The following is a 15,400-nucleotide window of genomic DNA, read 5'->3' on the forward strand; positions in this document are numbered from 1 at the left end:
TTCTTGGTCCTCTTTGATTTTATTCATGGTGTGATTAATTATATATGATAGATGTCCATGGTTTAAGTTGCTCTGTTGCATTGTAAGTAGCTAGATCATATTTTGTTTTCCTCGATTTTTTTCTATTGCTTTATGAATCGTTGGACACTCGATGTTACTAGATATTCCTTTACTGTGTTGTTCTTTGTTTTACTATTTTCTTTGTTTTGGCTATAGTACTCGTTTGTTTTGATGACTTATATCGTATGAGAAGAATCATAACAGCAAAAAATATATGGTGTAGAGGTTCCGCGCTTTGAAGTCCGTATGCAATTGGGTTGAACCAGATCTGTTGTTAATGTGTATATGCTAGATTGTGTTTTGGAGGCAATTCGTTTGAATTAATATGCTAGATGTGTTAGATCGTATTAAAAGGGATATTGGATTGATTATATCGGCATGAACCCATTTAGTCGTGTTAGCTTGGAATTGAAAGGAATCGAGGTGTGCCGTACCAAATAAAATCTCAAAATGCATGGCCCTCGCTTAATTAATTTAATCCTTAGAAATCGAGGCGTGCCATTTAGTTGAATTTCCATGGCCCTCGCAAAGTTGCAAATGCGTAGTTGCTTTAGGCGCGTTATTTTAATAATTAATTTCCTTAAACTCGAGTGTGCATTTCATGTGACCCAAATCCAAATCTTAACAACGTCAAATAGAATATGTCTCAGACTGTGGGTGCATTTCATGTGGCGCGGTCAAAAGACGTGTTTTGGCTGACATTGAAATCTTTCTAAAAATGAATAAAAGCGGTTATAAAGTTAAAATGCACATATGTTAAAAATGTTCTAAAATCATATAATAGGCCAATAATAATAGTTGAGCGACCATGCTAGAACCACGGAACCCGGGAATGCCTAACACCTTCTCCTGGGTTAACAGAATTCCTTACCCGAATTTCTGTGTTCACGGACTATAAAACAGAGTCAATCTTTCCTCGATTCGGGAAATCTCATTTTGATTGTCACTTTAATTGGAAAAACTCCCTTACACCCTCTCTCGGGTGTGTAAAAAGGAGGTGTGACAGCTTCAGCGACTCTATTGGGGAATAAGAACCTAGAACTTCTGGTTCAGGGTTCAAGAATTCGAGCTTAGAATAATTGTTATACTTAGCTTTATTTATTATCTGGTTTTATTACATGTTTGGGCCTAATGTGCTACGTGTTGCTTTTACCGCTTTGATATTCTGTGAACTGTATATAAACTGCTATGAAACCCTTCTTCTCTCTAAGTCTTCTAAATCATGGAGGAGTATGCACTTCGTGTGACTTCTCTTCTATTAGAGTCATATCCCAAATTTTAGAACGAGGTTCGGACAAGTTGCAAAACCGGTGAAGCTTCTGTATTCCCGGTATGCTTGCCCCCCCCCCCCCCGGCTTGAGTCGTCCGCTCGGGTACACAAGTCTAGAACAAATACCCAGGTTTTTGAACCTAGAATAACTCATCCTCATACTTTGCATCATGTGCATTTGACTTTGGAGACTCAACACAAGGGTTGGGTCTGTCTAAGATAGGTGCACCCAAATCAAAAGACCAGCTTGATGCATCTTACGTGCTACTTACGTATTTGTCTGTTTCGGCTTACATGTTGACTGGCTTCTAGAATAGGGAAAGAAAATGAAAAAAAGAAAGAAAATAAAGGAAATCAAAAAAGAGGAGAAAGAAGAAAAAAAGAAACAAAAGGTGAGAGGTAAGTATTTAGAAAATTCTGAAAATCTGCGAAAATTCTGAAAAAAAAGAAGTCATTTCAAAAAGAGCCAAAATTTTCAAGTGTCTTGTTTTCCTGTTCCGTCAAAACTGGGATATCTATGTGGGTTTGATTCTCACCGGATGTGAGATACGTAGGCAAACTTCATCGGTTTTGGCCCATAATTTTTAAAAATCCAAAAATATTTTTCATTACTTGCTTCTTTAAAAAGCCTTTCTTTTAGACCCTAATTATTTTTTAAAAAAATATACAAAAATATTTTCTTTTAATTTCTTTCAAAAATCCAAAAATATTTTCATTCTTCTTTCAAAATTGAAAAAAAATTCAAAATTCAAAAATATTTTCTTTTTTTTTTAGAAGCATTTCTTTCATAAATTCAAAATAAAATTCCAAAAATATTTTTTTTTCTTCTTTAGAAGTTTTTCTTTCGAAATTCCAGAAAACAAAATTCAAAAAAAAATCTTTCTTCTTTAGAAGTCTTTCTTTGCAAAAATGCTGAAGAAAAATCAAAATCCAAAAATATTCCCTTTCTTCTTTATAGTCTTTCTTTAGAAAAATAAAATAAAAATTCAAAATATAAATTAGATTATTTACTTTATTCATGATTTTCCCGAACTACGCAAGATCTGATTCATGTTTTCACATGATACGTAGGCAACCCACATCAGGTTTGATCGAATGGTTTAAAAAAGGGGGGGTAAATGAAAAAGAGAAAAAAACCCGGAAAGAAACAAGAAAAAAAGAGAAAAGAAAAATAGGAAAAAAGAAAGAGTGTTTATTCTAACATGGTTGTTGTTTTGAAATAAAAGCTAGTCAAAGGTGGTCGGTTTGTTGGTTTGTAATGACGAGTCACAAGAACAATCCAAGATCTCTCGGAAATAAAAGTATCTTCTCAACCAAGGGAATAAGCACCATTGTTGTTGATCCAAGGTCACGAAAAGGCAAGTAGTCAAGTTGGTGGTGAAAAATTAAAATGGAGGCAAATGTGGGGGTGACTTTACTAGATTTGAGCAATAGGACATGGGCTGCTCGGGATGATTGTCAAAATTTGAGTGTTGAATCCAAAGCAATTAAAATGGTCAAAATGTCGTGGTAATGTTGATGTGCGAATGTATGGCTAAGATGTCGCTTAGCAACTGGAAACTCACTCCTCCTTTAGCCATGGTAGCTTATTTTATCTTCTTTTCTTCTTCTTTTGTGTTATCGGACCCTACTATCCTTCATTCAATAAAAAACAGCCAGTCATTTTATGTCTATTTTGTGCATAATTCTTTTCACGCTAGTACTAGTAACATGACATGCATGTGGAATATTTGGCCAGATATTAGAAAACTGACGTAGTCTTGAATTGGATAAGTGAGAAAGAGACATTTTTGGAAGATGAATAAAGACATGAAACATTTGGAAAATAAGCATGAGCCAAGTTTACATGGAACCAAAGTAGTCATGCTTATGGAAGTTAAGGATCTCTACCTTTTGAATCATTTGAGAAGATCGGGCTTAAGGATAATCGGATGGGCTGAAGTCTGTTTAGCACTAAGATATAGAAAGTGGTTTCAATAGAAGGTGTATTTTAGACAACATGAAATGGATCAGTTAGCGGCAAAATGCATCTTCTACATCAAGACAAAATCCAAGAAAAGTCACCCAAATTGACAAGGGTCATTCACAACGAGGAAAGTATTGCTCATACAACTTTACACTGAAAAAGACCCAAGAAGTCAGGCATGTTCATCAATGATGTGATCGCGAAAAAATACTATATTTGGCGTTCTCGAGGCTGGGAGGCCCTTTTTCTGCTATCCAAACACTTTATACCCTTTGTTATCCCTTTTGAACCTGTGTTATTTTTTTTGACCATCCTCTTTTGGAATCAACTTTAGAGTCGAGAGTAAAAAAAACATGAAAAAAAGAAAAAAAATCCATGTCCCAAGAGTATAAACTGGGGCAATTCTTAGAAAGTTCAAGTGAAAAAAAAGAAGAAAAGATTTGTCAAAGGTCCATGCCCTTAAAAAAATAGAAGCTGGGGCAATTTGTTTTGAAAACAAAAAGAAAACAAGAAAGAAAAAACAACAGAAAGAAAAATGAAAAAAAATTAGTTAGGTCAGATGTTTGAACTACGTTAGACCTGATTCCTTAAAAGAGGATACATAGGAAGCCTCACGGTTCGGTCCAACCAAATAAGAATTCAAAAAACAATAATCCAAAAATCCCCAATAGCTGAAATTGGGGCAAAAATTTTATTTCACTTTTAAAAGAGTCGATTCCAAGAGTTGTAAGTCTACAATACCCTTTACTTTGAGTTTTTTTAGCCTTCATGACGTCCTTTCTCCCCAACCCTATCCAAAATCCTTCCAAATAAAGACCTCCCGATATGCCTTCAAGAATGCCAAGAGAAGCATGCAATGAGCAATAGTTGTCACACAACATATAACACTGTCAAGTTACTCACAAAAAGTAAGAAAAAGAAAAAGAAAAAGAAAAAAGAAAAATGAGAGAGTCTTACTAGTGAAAATTCTCAAGGGCACTGTAAGGCGACGGTAAGCAGAGATGAATAAATGAGAGAGACTTGTTGGTGAAAACCCCTCGGGAACTACTTGTCGAAAGTGAGTCGTGAAGCTGATGCGAAGAATTGGCATAAACAAGCCTGACTTCAAGGTCATAAGAATGGTAAAAGGGAAGATTAGATTAGTTTGATAGATCAGGCCATTGAGTCCAAAATGCATGTCATGATCATTAAGGTTAGTTATTAAAAGAGAAAAAAAACTTTTCCTTCTGTCCTTCCGATAGGGACATTTCTTGTTAATATTATTTCTTTGCATCATTTGTGTCCTTCATACTGAGTCAGTCCTTGTCAAAACAAGCAAGAAAAGATTTCAAAATATGTTACCAGCTTTTCAGTTGCACAAAGTAAATATGGCCAGTACACTCGGTTGTTACTGTCAACGTGCTTTGAGAATTCATGCAAAGGCTCCCCCAAAAGACTCTTGTCAGTCTACTTGGCGCAAGCAAAGATAACTGGTGATTCTCTTTGACAGACAAATTGCTTAAAAGCAGGAAGTCATTCAAGATATCAGAAAAGGTCACCTAAGCAAAGATCTCCAATTGGGATAAGGCTGTTTGAGCTGCAAATACAAATGGTACTGGTGTGAAACAATCAGAGTTGGTGCAGAACAAAAGTCTTTTGAGACTGACTCAAGCTGATTGAGCAGAAGCCAAGCTGCCCAAGACTGAATGCCACAAACCGACCACCATTTTCAAAATTGACAAATTTTTTTTGTATGAAACAAGAACAAAGCGGTGCAAGGAAAGTGATTCAAAAAGAAAAAAATGAAAAAAGAAAAAAAACAAAAATATAGAGAAGAAAAAGAAAAGACGAGAAGAGCCGACAAAGGGAAGTTTCTCAAATCTTTGCCTTTATTTGTCTTGCTATTGTGCATAAAAATTTTCCTCCTAGGATAAAAAGTCCTAGTCTGATGGATTTTCTTCCCAATATAAATCTTAGTCTGATGAATCTTTCTCCTAAGATAGAAAACCTAGTCTGATGAACATTCTCCTAGGATCACGATCTTAGTCTGATGAATTTTTCTCCTAAGACAGAGAACCTAGTCTGATGAACTTTCTCCTAGGATCAAAATCTTAGTCTGATGAATTTTTCTCCTAAGATAAGAAAAGAGACCTAGTCTGATGAACTTTCTCCTAGGATCAGACATGAATTTTTCTTCTAAGATAAGAAAAGAGACCTAGTCTGATGAACTTTCTCCTAGGATCAAAATCTTAGTCTGATGAATTTTTCTCCTAACATAAGAAAAGAAATCTAGTCTGATGAACTTTCTCCTAGGATCAAAATCTTAGTCTGATGAATTTTTCTCCTAAGATAGAAAACCTAGTCTGATGAATTTTCTCCTAGGATCAAAATCTTAGTCTGATGAATCTTTCTCCTAAGATAACAGAAAAATACCTAGTCTGATGAACTTTCTCCTATGATCCAAATCTTAGTCTGATGAATCTTTCTCCTAAGATAGAAAACCTAGTCTGATGAATTTTTTCTTAGGATCAAAATCTTAGTCTGATGAATCTTTCTCCTAAGATAGAGAACCTAGTCTGATGAACTTTCTCCTAGGAAAGAAATCTTAGTCTGATGAACTTTCTCCTAGGATCCAAATCATAGTCTGATAAATCTTTCTCCTAAGATAGAAAACCTAGTCTGATGAATTTTCTCTTAGGATCAAAATCTTAGTCTGATGGATCTTTTTCCTAAGATAAAGAACCTAGTCTGATGAACTTTCTCCTAAGAAAGAAACCTTAGTCTGATGAATCTTTCTCCTAAGATACCAAAAAAAAACAAAGAAAAAAAAAGAGAAAAAAAGAGCTAGTCTGATGAATTTTCTCCTAGGATAAACGTCTTAGTTTGATGAATCTTTTTCCTAAGATAGAAAACCTAGTCTAACGAATTTTCTACTAGGATAATTTGAAAAAAAAGGAAGTATGGACTTGAAAAAAAAGGGGTCAATTTTTAGTTTTCTTAAGATTATCAATGTTTAGTTTTCCTGAAATCAGGGGGCCTCGCCTGGAGAATAGGGTCAGTATTTACTTTAGTCAAACTTAGTTTATAATTTTCCTAGTCTATTCTTTAGTTTACTCTCATCATTGCATCAATAGTACACGTGGTTTACAATTTTGCTAACAACTCACAAATTTTCCTAGTGTAAACTGGGGCAAAAAAAATTTCTTTTGTTTTGTCTGTTTTGTTGTAATCAGGCGCCCACATGGAGAACAAGGGAAGACAACTCAAGTTTCAAGGGAAAGCAGTTTTGAAGGAGGACAATTAATGTTTCAAGGGAAAATGGTTCAAGGTGCAAGGAAAAACAGTGTCAAGTAACAAGAAAAGACGGTTCAAGTTCAGCAATTAGGCGCCCACCTGGAAAAAAGGGGAATTCAATTCAGAATGCAATTCAGGTCAGCAACAAAAGAAGCTCGCGTCAAGAATGCGAGTCAGCAGTTCAAGATGATCAATAGAAGTTAGTCACAATCCAGAATAAAAAAAAACAACAACAACAACAAAAAGAAAGACAAGAAGTGAATCCAAATGCAGAAGTTAATGAAAGATGTGAGCTGCTCAAGACAGGGCTGAGGTCACAAGCTCTGCATGTCCTGTCTTGGTTTGAAAAGTTGAAGAAGATTGAACCAACACCTGCGGCTGACAAGCATCAAGATTCAGATCAGGGTCCGCATGAACAACCAACCAAGACTCAAGATCAAGCTTCACAAGACTCATAGATAGGAATCTTGTAACTCGTAGCTGATAGGCTTAGTTAGTCTTTTTCATTTTTGATTTTGATGTAATAACAGGACTGCGGACCGGAACCTCAGCAGAACGGCACCTCGACTGGCTCTCAACCTCGGCACACTCCATCATCTCACTCACTTCTGAACTACACGTGGCATGATTCCTTTATAACCAAGGATATATAGGCAGCTCAGATACCAGGGCTCGGTCACATTCCCCTTTTCTCTTAGCTTTAGTCTCTCCAAATAAGGGTCGGGTCAAAAAACTTGCCTAGTCGTTCTTTGTCTGAAAATAATTCATCTTTCCAGTCAAAAAGGGGCAGCTGTAGACATGTGATTTTGACCCTCACCAAGATTTTTTATACTTTAGCAAGTAAATATTTAATTTAGGTCTAATATCGCTATTTCAACTAATTTTGACTCTTTTACTTTATTTTATTACAAGAAAATAAAAATTACAAAAATATTTTATTTTATGTACCTTTCATAAAGTAAAAAAAATACAAAAATAGTACCTTATTTTTATCTTTATATAATCTTGAAAAATACAAAAAATATATAATAATTTCATGTTTTGAAATAGTTTAGTTTAATTAATTAGAATTTGTTTTTGCATCATGTAGTATAGTTATCTTATATTAAAGGAATTTAGCTATGGTTTCGAATAATAATTTTGGAGTCGTCTTAGCCCAAAATATAGACACAAAAAGACATGGTCCAACCCAATTACCCTTAGCCCATTCTTCCCAACCCATTAGCCCATTTAAGTGCAAGATTTAATCATAGCCATCTATTTCCTTCTAATCCAGTGGCCATCATCCCTTCTCACTTCCATATAAAATACCTAATTATAGAAACCCTACCCTAAGTTTTCAATTCCTAAAACACCTAGACCCTAACAAAAACAAAAAACGGCAGATTCTCAAAATAGCTAAGGCCTCCGCCCTCCACCCTCTGTTCCCATTTTCGTTCCTAAAGATCACACTTCACCTAAGCTTTTACTTTTAAAATATTCGCCATGAATTCAACTGGATTATATATTGTATGAAATCCATTGAAGAATGGTCTATTTTTGGTAATTCTGCTCGATTTTGTTTTAGCCAAAAAAAAGGACACAAAAAATAACGACAGGGAAAATCTGAAGAGGAGCGCTGCTGCCCTCAGCCAAACAACAATCAAACTCCACCTCCACTCCGACAACCACTGTCGTCCGCTCCTATCCTCCATTTCGTCATTTTCAGTTCTGCTTCGCTTCAACTTGGGTTTCAAATTCGAAACACAAAAATGAAAATCATTTCAAGTTCTTCTTCGATTCTTCATTGACTTCGTATGATGTTCGGTTCAGAGGCCGTCATTGTTTGTCGAGGTTCGGAATTGCGGTTTGAGATTCACCATTGGTTCGATGTCTCGGTTTCGTTCCGGTGGTTGTGTAGCTGATTCAGTTTGGCTTATTTTCATTTATGTACTCATTTGAAGAGATTCCGGGAAGAATTAATTTAAGTTTCTCATTCAGGTTCATTTCTTGGTCCTCTTTGATTTTATTCATGGTGTGATTAATTATATATGATAGATGTCCATGGTTTAAGTTGCTCTGTTGCATTGTAAGTAGCTAGATCATATTTTATTTTCCTTGATTTGTTTCTATTGCTTTATGAATCGTTGGAATACTGATATGAAGATTTAAGGTCACTTGATGTTATTGGATATTCCTTTATTGTGTTGTTCTTTGTTTTACTCTTTTCTTTGTTTTGGCTATAGTACTCGTTTGTTTTGATGACTTATATCGTATGAGAAGAATCATAACAACAAAAAATATATGGTGTAGAGGTTCCGCGCTTTGAAGTCCGTATGCAATTGGGTTGAACCAGATCTGTTGTTAATGTGTATATGCTAGATTGTGTTTTGGAGGAAATTCGTTTGAATTAATATGCTAGATGTGTTGGATCGTATTAAAAAGGATATTGGATTAATTATATCGGCATGAACCCATTTAGTCGTGTTAGCTTGGAATTGAAAGGAATCGAGGTGTGTCGTACCAAATAAAATCTCAAAATGCATGGTCCTTGCTTAATTAATATTTTAATCCTTAGAAATCGAGGCGTACCATTTAGTTGAATTTCCATGGCCCTCACAAAGTTGCAAATGCGTAGTTGCTTTAGGCGCGTTATATTAATAATTAATTTCCTTAAACTCGGGTGTGCATTTCATGTACCCAAATCCAAATCTTAACAACTTCAAATAGAATATGTCTCAAACTGTGGGTCCATTTCATGTGGCGCGGTCAAAAGATGTGTTTTGGCTGACATTGAAATCTTCCTAAAAATGAATAAAAACGGTTATAAAGTTAAAATGCACATAGGTTCAAAATGTTCTAAAATCAGATAATATGCCAATAATAACAGTTGAGCGATGTGATGACCCGACCCGTCGTCTCATGAGTTGCTTCTCCATTTCAGCTTCTTTACGCTTTGTTATCCGTGTTTTATGTGATCAAGTTAATTAGTTCGAGTTCGGAGAGGATTTGGTAAGAAATGAAACACTTAGTATCTTTTAAGAAGGCTTAAGTTGGAAAAGTCAACCGGGTGTTGACTTATGTTTTAGATGGCTCGGAAGTGAGTTCCGATGGTTCTGTTAGCTTCATCAGGTGATTTGTGACTTAGGAGCACGATCAGAATGGGTTTTGGAGTTGTAGAGAAGATTTAGGCTTGAATTGGCGAAATTGATATTTTGGCAAATTCCAGTTGATAGGCGAGACTTTGATATAGGGGTCGGAATGGAATTCCGAGAGTTGCAGTAGCTTCATTGTGTCATTTGGGATGCGTGTACAAAATTTCAGGTCATTCGGACGAGATTTGATTGACATTTTGATCGAAAGCATATTTAAGAGTTCTTGGAGTTCTTAGGCGTGAATCCTATGTTAAATTGGTAATTTGATGTTGTTGTGAGCGTTCCGAAGTTTTGAGCAAGTTTGAACGATGTCATGAGATGTGTTGGTACAATTGGTTTGAAGTTCCGGGAGTTCCAGGTAGGTTCCGAGATGTTTTTAGTGCAAAAATCACAGCGGTAGCAGGTCTACAGGAGTTGCAGGCCCCAGAACTCACCCATGCGGTCCGCACAAAGGTGAGTGCGCCCGCGGTGAGTTCTGTGCGGCCCGCACAAACACGGGCGTGGCTGCGGTAGGCGTCGTGCGGACCGCACAAAGTGGGCTGCGGCCGCAGTGAAGAACATTCCGCTGGTCCTACTTTGGAAGCTCATATCTTTTGATCCACAAAGAATTTTGAGGTGATTCAAAAATGAAAGTTGTAGCTCTTTGTGTCTAGTTTCCCGAAAGATAACGATAATACAATTTGAACATATGTAGCAAAAGTTATGGCCAAAATACTAAAGCCTATCACTGTAGAGAGAGGCCTATGCGGCCGCGTGTTGCCTTTGCGCGGACCGCACTGTCTTGCGCGGACCGCGTGCGTTTTGGTGAGGCCCGCGGTAGCTGATACCTGAGTGGTACCTATAAATACGAGGTTTTGGGTTTTATTTAATATTTTGACCTAGAGAGCTCGGATTTTGGCTATTTTTCGAAGGTTTTTCAAGAAATTCATCGGGGTAAGTGCTTTTAACTCAGATTTGGCTAGAATACATGAATCTATCACTGAATTCATCATTTAATTCGTGATTTGAGATGGAATTTGGGAAGAAAATTGTGAAACCTTTCAAAAATGTAAAACGATGATTTGAAGGACCAAATGGTATCGGAATTGGATAATTTTGGTATGGTTAGACTCGTGAGGGTATGAGGATTCTGAAAATGTAAATTTTACCCGATTTTGAGATGTGGGCTCGGGGCTCGAGTTTTGTTAATTTAGACATTTTTTATATTTTTCGAATGTTTTCACATGGGCTTTGTTCCCTTAGCATATTGTGACGTATTCGTTCTGATTTTGGATAGATTCGACGCGCGTGGAGGCCAATTCGAGAGGCAAAGGCATTCTGAGCTAGAGAATTAGCCAGTTCGAGGTGAGTAATGGTTGTAAATGATGTCCTGAGGGTTTGAAACCCCGGATTGCACATCGTAGTGCTATATTGAGGCAAGATACGCGCTGGATGATGAGCGTGGGGTCTTTCACTACTGGGGATTGTGACTTGGTCCATCCCGATTGATGATTTTACTGAATATTTGACTGAAATTCATTTGTTATCATCATGATTTGGGCTGATTGCCATATTTGGGATTCGTGCCAACTATTTGAACCCTTCGGGGATTTTTATCTCTGTTTCCAGACTGCTTGACTTATTATTTGAACTCAGTCCTATTGATATCTACTGTTTTACAAACTCAGCCACTTTTACTCGGATTTGAAACTTAAATGATATTTCTACATCATGTTTTGGACTGAGAACTACTGTTTGACTAATGCTCGAGGGGTTTGTGATGATTTTCGGACTGAGTGAGGTTGAGGGCCATATGTGAGAATATGCTGAGTGATATGAGGTCGAGGGCCTGAGATACTTTATATGCCACGAAGTGGCTTGAGTGATGTGAGGATATGCTGAGTGATGATGCCACGAGGTGGCTTGATATAGCGCTTGGGCTGTAAGGGGCCCCTCCGGAGTCTGCACCCCCACAGTGAGCGCGGGTACCCATGTGATTTGAAACAGTGGTAATAATGACACTATATGATGCAATTTGGTCAGGTAACAATGGAGGACCATTATGCTGAGTGATTGATACTATGCCCGAGGGGCTAATATGAGTGATTGTGAGGTTACAGTGGTAACAATGATACTGTATCATGTAATTTGGTCAGGTAACAATGACTGATCATGAATAATATCGTGCGGTCAGGTAACAATGGCTGACCAGGAACTAATTTGTGCCCGAGGGGCTAGTACTATTCTATATGATTCCCGAGGGGCGAGGTTTATGTGTTCATTTTGCATACTTACTTGTCTTTTACTTGTTTAACTGTGGTATTTGTGCCCGAGGGGCGGATTTCTGTGCATAACGGCACTAATTGTTTTGAAATTATTTCACAACTGTTGAAAAGATCATTTTCAAAAGAGGTTTAGAACCGAGCCAGGGTATTTCTAAAGAATTCACAGTTTCACTAATTTTTCTCAAGGAGTTTTACACTGCTTCTATATAGCATGTTGGTTGCTTTACGTGATTTCATGCTACTCAGTTATTATTTACTTTTATTACTCACTGAGTTGGAGTACTCACTTTACTCCCCGCACCTCACGTGTAATTGCAGGTATTTATTTACTCGGTAGCGGGTATTGGCTGTGTGGAGGCAGAGTTGTAGAGGTTTAGCGAGGTGACTGCCACCGTTCGCAGCACCACTGTCTTTCTATGTTATTCACTACTCTCGTTCAGTGTATTTCTAGAGTGTAAAGTGGAAATTTCATTCTCATAGATGCTCGTGACTTGTGACACCTTGGTTTGGGTTGTGTCGGGATGGTTCCTACTGCTATTATCGTTAACTTCCGCAATTTATGAGCATTATATTATATGTTATAACTATTTATGGTGATTAACTATTTAAAAGATGTGTTCTGTTTTGGTCTGGTTAGCCTTGTCTTCACGAGAGGTGCTATCACGACCGGGTTTGGGGATTGTGTCGTGACAAGTTGGTATCATAGTCTAGATTACATAGGTCTCACAAGTCATGAGCAGGTTTAGTAGAGTCTCGCGGATCGGTATGGAGACGTCTGTATTTATCCTCGAGAGGCTGCAGAACCTTTAGGAAAAACTTCACATTCTTGAATTCTTATCGTGCGTCCTTGAGTCAGCTTGAAAAGTAACTCTTAAAATCCTTCCACGTGTTCGTACGCGCGCATGATCGCTCAGTATTAGATGTGCCTTGATGGATTGTGATCCCCCGATCGAGGGGCGAGATGCAATCTCTGTGAGTTTATGTTGGGACAGTCTGGAGGACTTGAGGCCGGAGTTTTGCCTATGGCTTAAGCACCGAGGCGCTGATTGTGTGAGCAAGTGTTTTGAACTTATATGTTCAGTATTGTCCCTAATAGTGGGAATGGCGGCTGGATAGCTATGTGATGAATATGCTAATTCTGCGTAATGTTTCTATATGACCTGGAAGTGTTGAGGAATATTTGTTGGATGATAGATGGACTACTAAGTGTATGATTTCCATTATGAGTGGAAGTGTAGTTCCGAGATTATAGGCGTGTGAAGAATCTTTTTAAGACTCCTAGTTGAGAGTGAAGTAAATTTCATGTCGCGGTATGAGTACAGACTCAAAAAGATCAAGTGATTGCGTAATGCTTATGTCGGTGGAAGGTGTGCAGAAATGTTGTATTGAGGCGAAGCAGGTGGGTTATCTCCTGCGGAGTGTTCTGAAGTGGCGTGATCCTCATGTGTATGTCAGAAGATCTCATGTGTAATTGAAGAATACGTACCGAAATTGGAATTTCGGGTCGCTTAAGAGAGTGGGTTTAACTGTTGTGGGAACAAATGCGAGAGTTGCAGAAGGTTTACATTACTAGACAATATGAGTTTCGCAAACTTATAAATGATTCGAGTTTAATCTCACTATGGTATTGTGGCATCAATAGAGTAAAAGTGTTATAAGTATTGTGTGTTTTGATCTATGGCTTCGAGCCAAGTTGGGGAGCTTGCTATTGGTTAGCTGATTGTACGGTGGTGTTGCTATGTTGGTTCCGATTTGAGGCATGCTGGCGAATCAGTTCTGATTGTGGAATTGAGCCGAGGATGGCACGAGTGAAGGAAAATTTTAATAAAGGTTATATGGTGCTTCGTAGATGTGTGAAAATAATAGGATGTCTTGAGCTGTTGTTGGTAAAGAATACCTAGCGTATAGAGAAGGAAGATGCTTGTTTATATTGGGATAAGGTCGTATTTTGCGGTGTCAGAGTGCTAATGAGGCACAGGTGGTTTTGTTAGTTGAGCGGGCTAAATGCAAGCTGAATAGAGTGAATAGCTCTCGAAAGTGGTTCTAATGTGTTCAAGATTCTACATGTAATAATGGGGTATCTTAAAGTATCATATGTGATTAGGAACCGAGTCTCCATTGGAAGAGGTCAATACTTGTGGTATTTTTATGTTAATTATGGGATTCTATATATTAGTATCTGGAAAGTAAAGGTAACAGATTTAGATTCGTAGGAAGTTCTCCGGAGTGGAGTATGTTGGAATGTGGTGTATCTGGAAATAATTGAGAGAGCATTTAGTGGCTTATGAGTCTTAGACAGTGTGGTTTTGCACGTGGGTCTCGTGCAGTGAGCCTGGGTTGAGGAACTGTGGTGCTACAGCAAAGAAAATATCAAGTTGAATATGAATCAGAAGGAAATTTAGATAGATGGAGTAGCTTGATAGTAGACCGGATCGGCATGGTAAGGATATGATTAATTCTTTGTATGTGTTCGAGGTAATGAGTTCGTACAAGTATTTTGCAGAAATTCTCTTGGGATTTGTTGGCTTGCTTAGCTTGGTCGAGTTAGAAGGATTCCGTCCTGGTAGTTTAATTTATGCAAACGGAATTGAGAGAGTACTTGTTGATTTCTACCGTGGTTGAAGAGGTACATTTTCTACGAATATGAGAGACATGGGATGTGTAACGATTTTTCTTCTAGATAGGATTAATGGAAGTTCTTGACTGGTGGAGTGCATAGATGTCTGTGGCCCGGAAGGGAGGTAAGGTTTTCATGTATCCTCGGATGGTATGTTATATGCGGTATGTTGTGGAGGACCGAGACTTGCATGTATTAAGTTACAGTTCAGTTCAGAAAGGAAGCTCATAAAACGCTTAGGCAGTGGGTAGCCTCAGATAATCAAGGAAAATGGTACTGCTATTTGAAACGGATTTGATGAGAGTATATGTTTCAGAAAAGGGCAATGTGATTAAATGGATGGCACTTCGGTGGTATTACGGCACTTTATTGTTAGATGGACTGGTGATATTCGGGTTGTCTTAGTGACACAGGGAAATTTTAGAGTATCTATCATGGAATTGTTGGGTATTAAGGTGTGGTATGCTTTCGGACGGCGAAATTGGGATCAGGTGCGATGATTCGTATGCTATATGGAGCTGGAGACTGAGAGTTCCCATGTACAGGCTATGTCGTGGTTGTGGACCGTATGTATACGGCACCGTTAAGTGGCAATCGGGATTTGGAGGCTCAGATGGATCTTTATTTGCTGGTATGTTAGATTTGGATGTGATGTTGAAATTCAGACTGGTTGTCTGAGTATTAGGTGATTCTGAACTATTGCGTTATGGGCTATGCCGGAAATGCCACGGGTTGAGTGGCGAGGTGCATTGGATTATGTTCTAGTAAAGTGGCTTATATTTCAAAGACCTAACGAGCGACGGGGAAGAATCGTTT

The sequence above is a fragment of the Nicotiana tabacum genome, chromosome 5, assembly GCF_000715075.1.
Source record: "Nicotiana tabacum cultivar K326 chromosome 5, ASM71507v2, whole genome shotgun sequence".
Classification (NCBI taxonomy): domain Eukaryota; kingdom Viridiplantae; phylum Streptophyta; class Magnoliopsida; order Solanales; family Solanaceae; genus Nicotiana; species Nicotiana tabacum.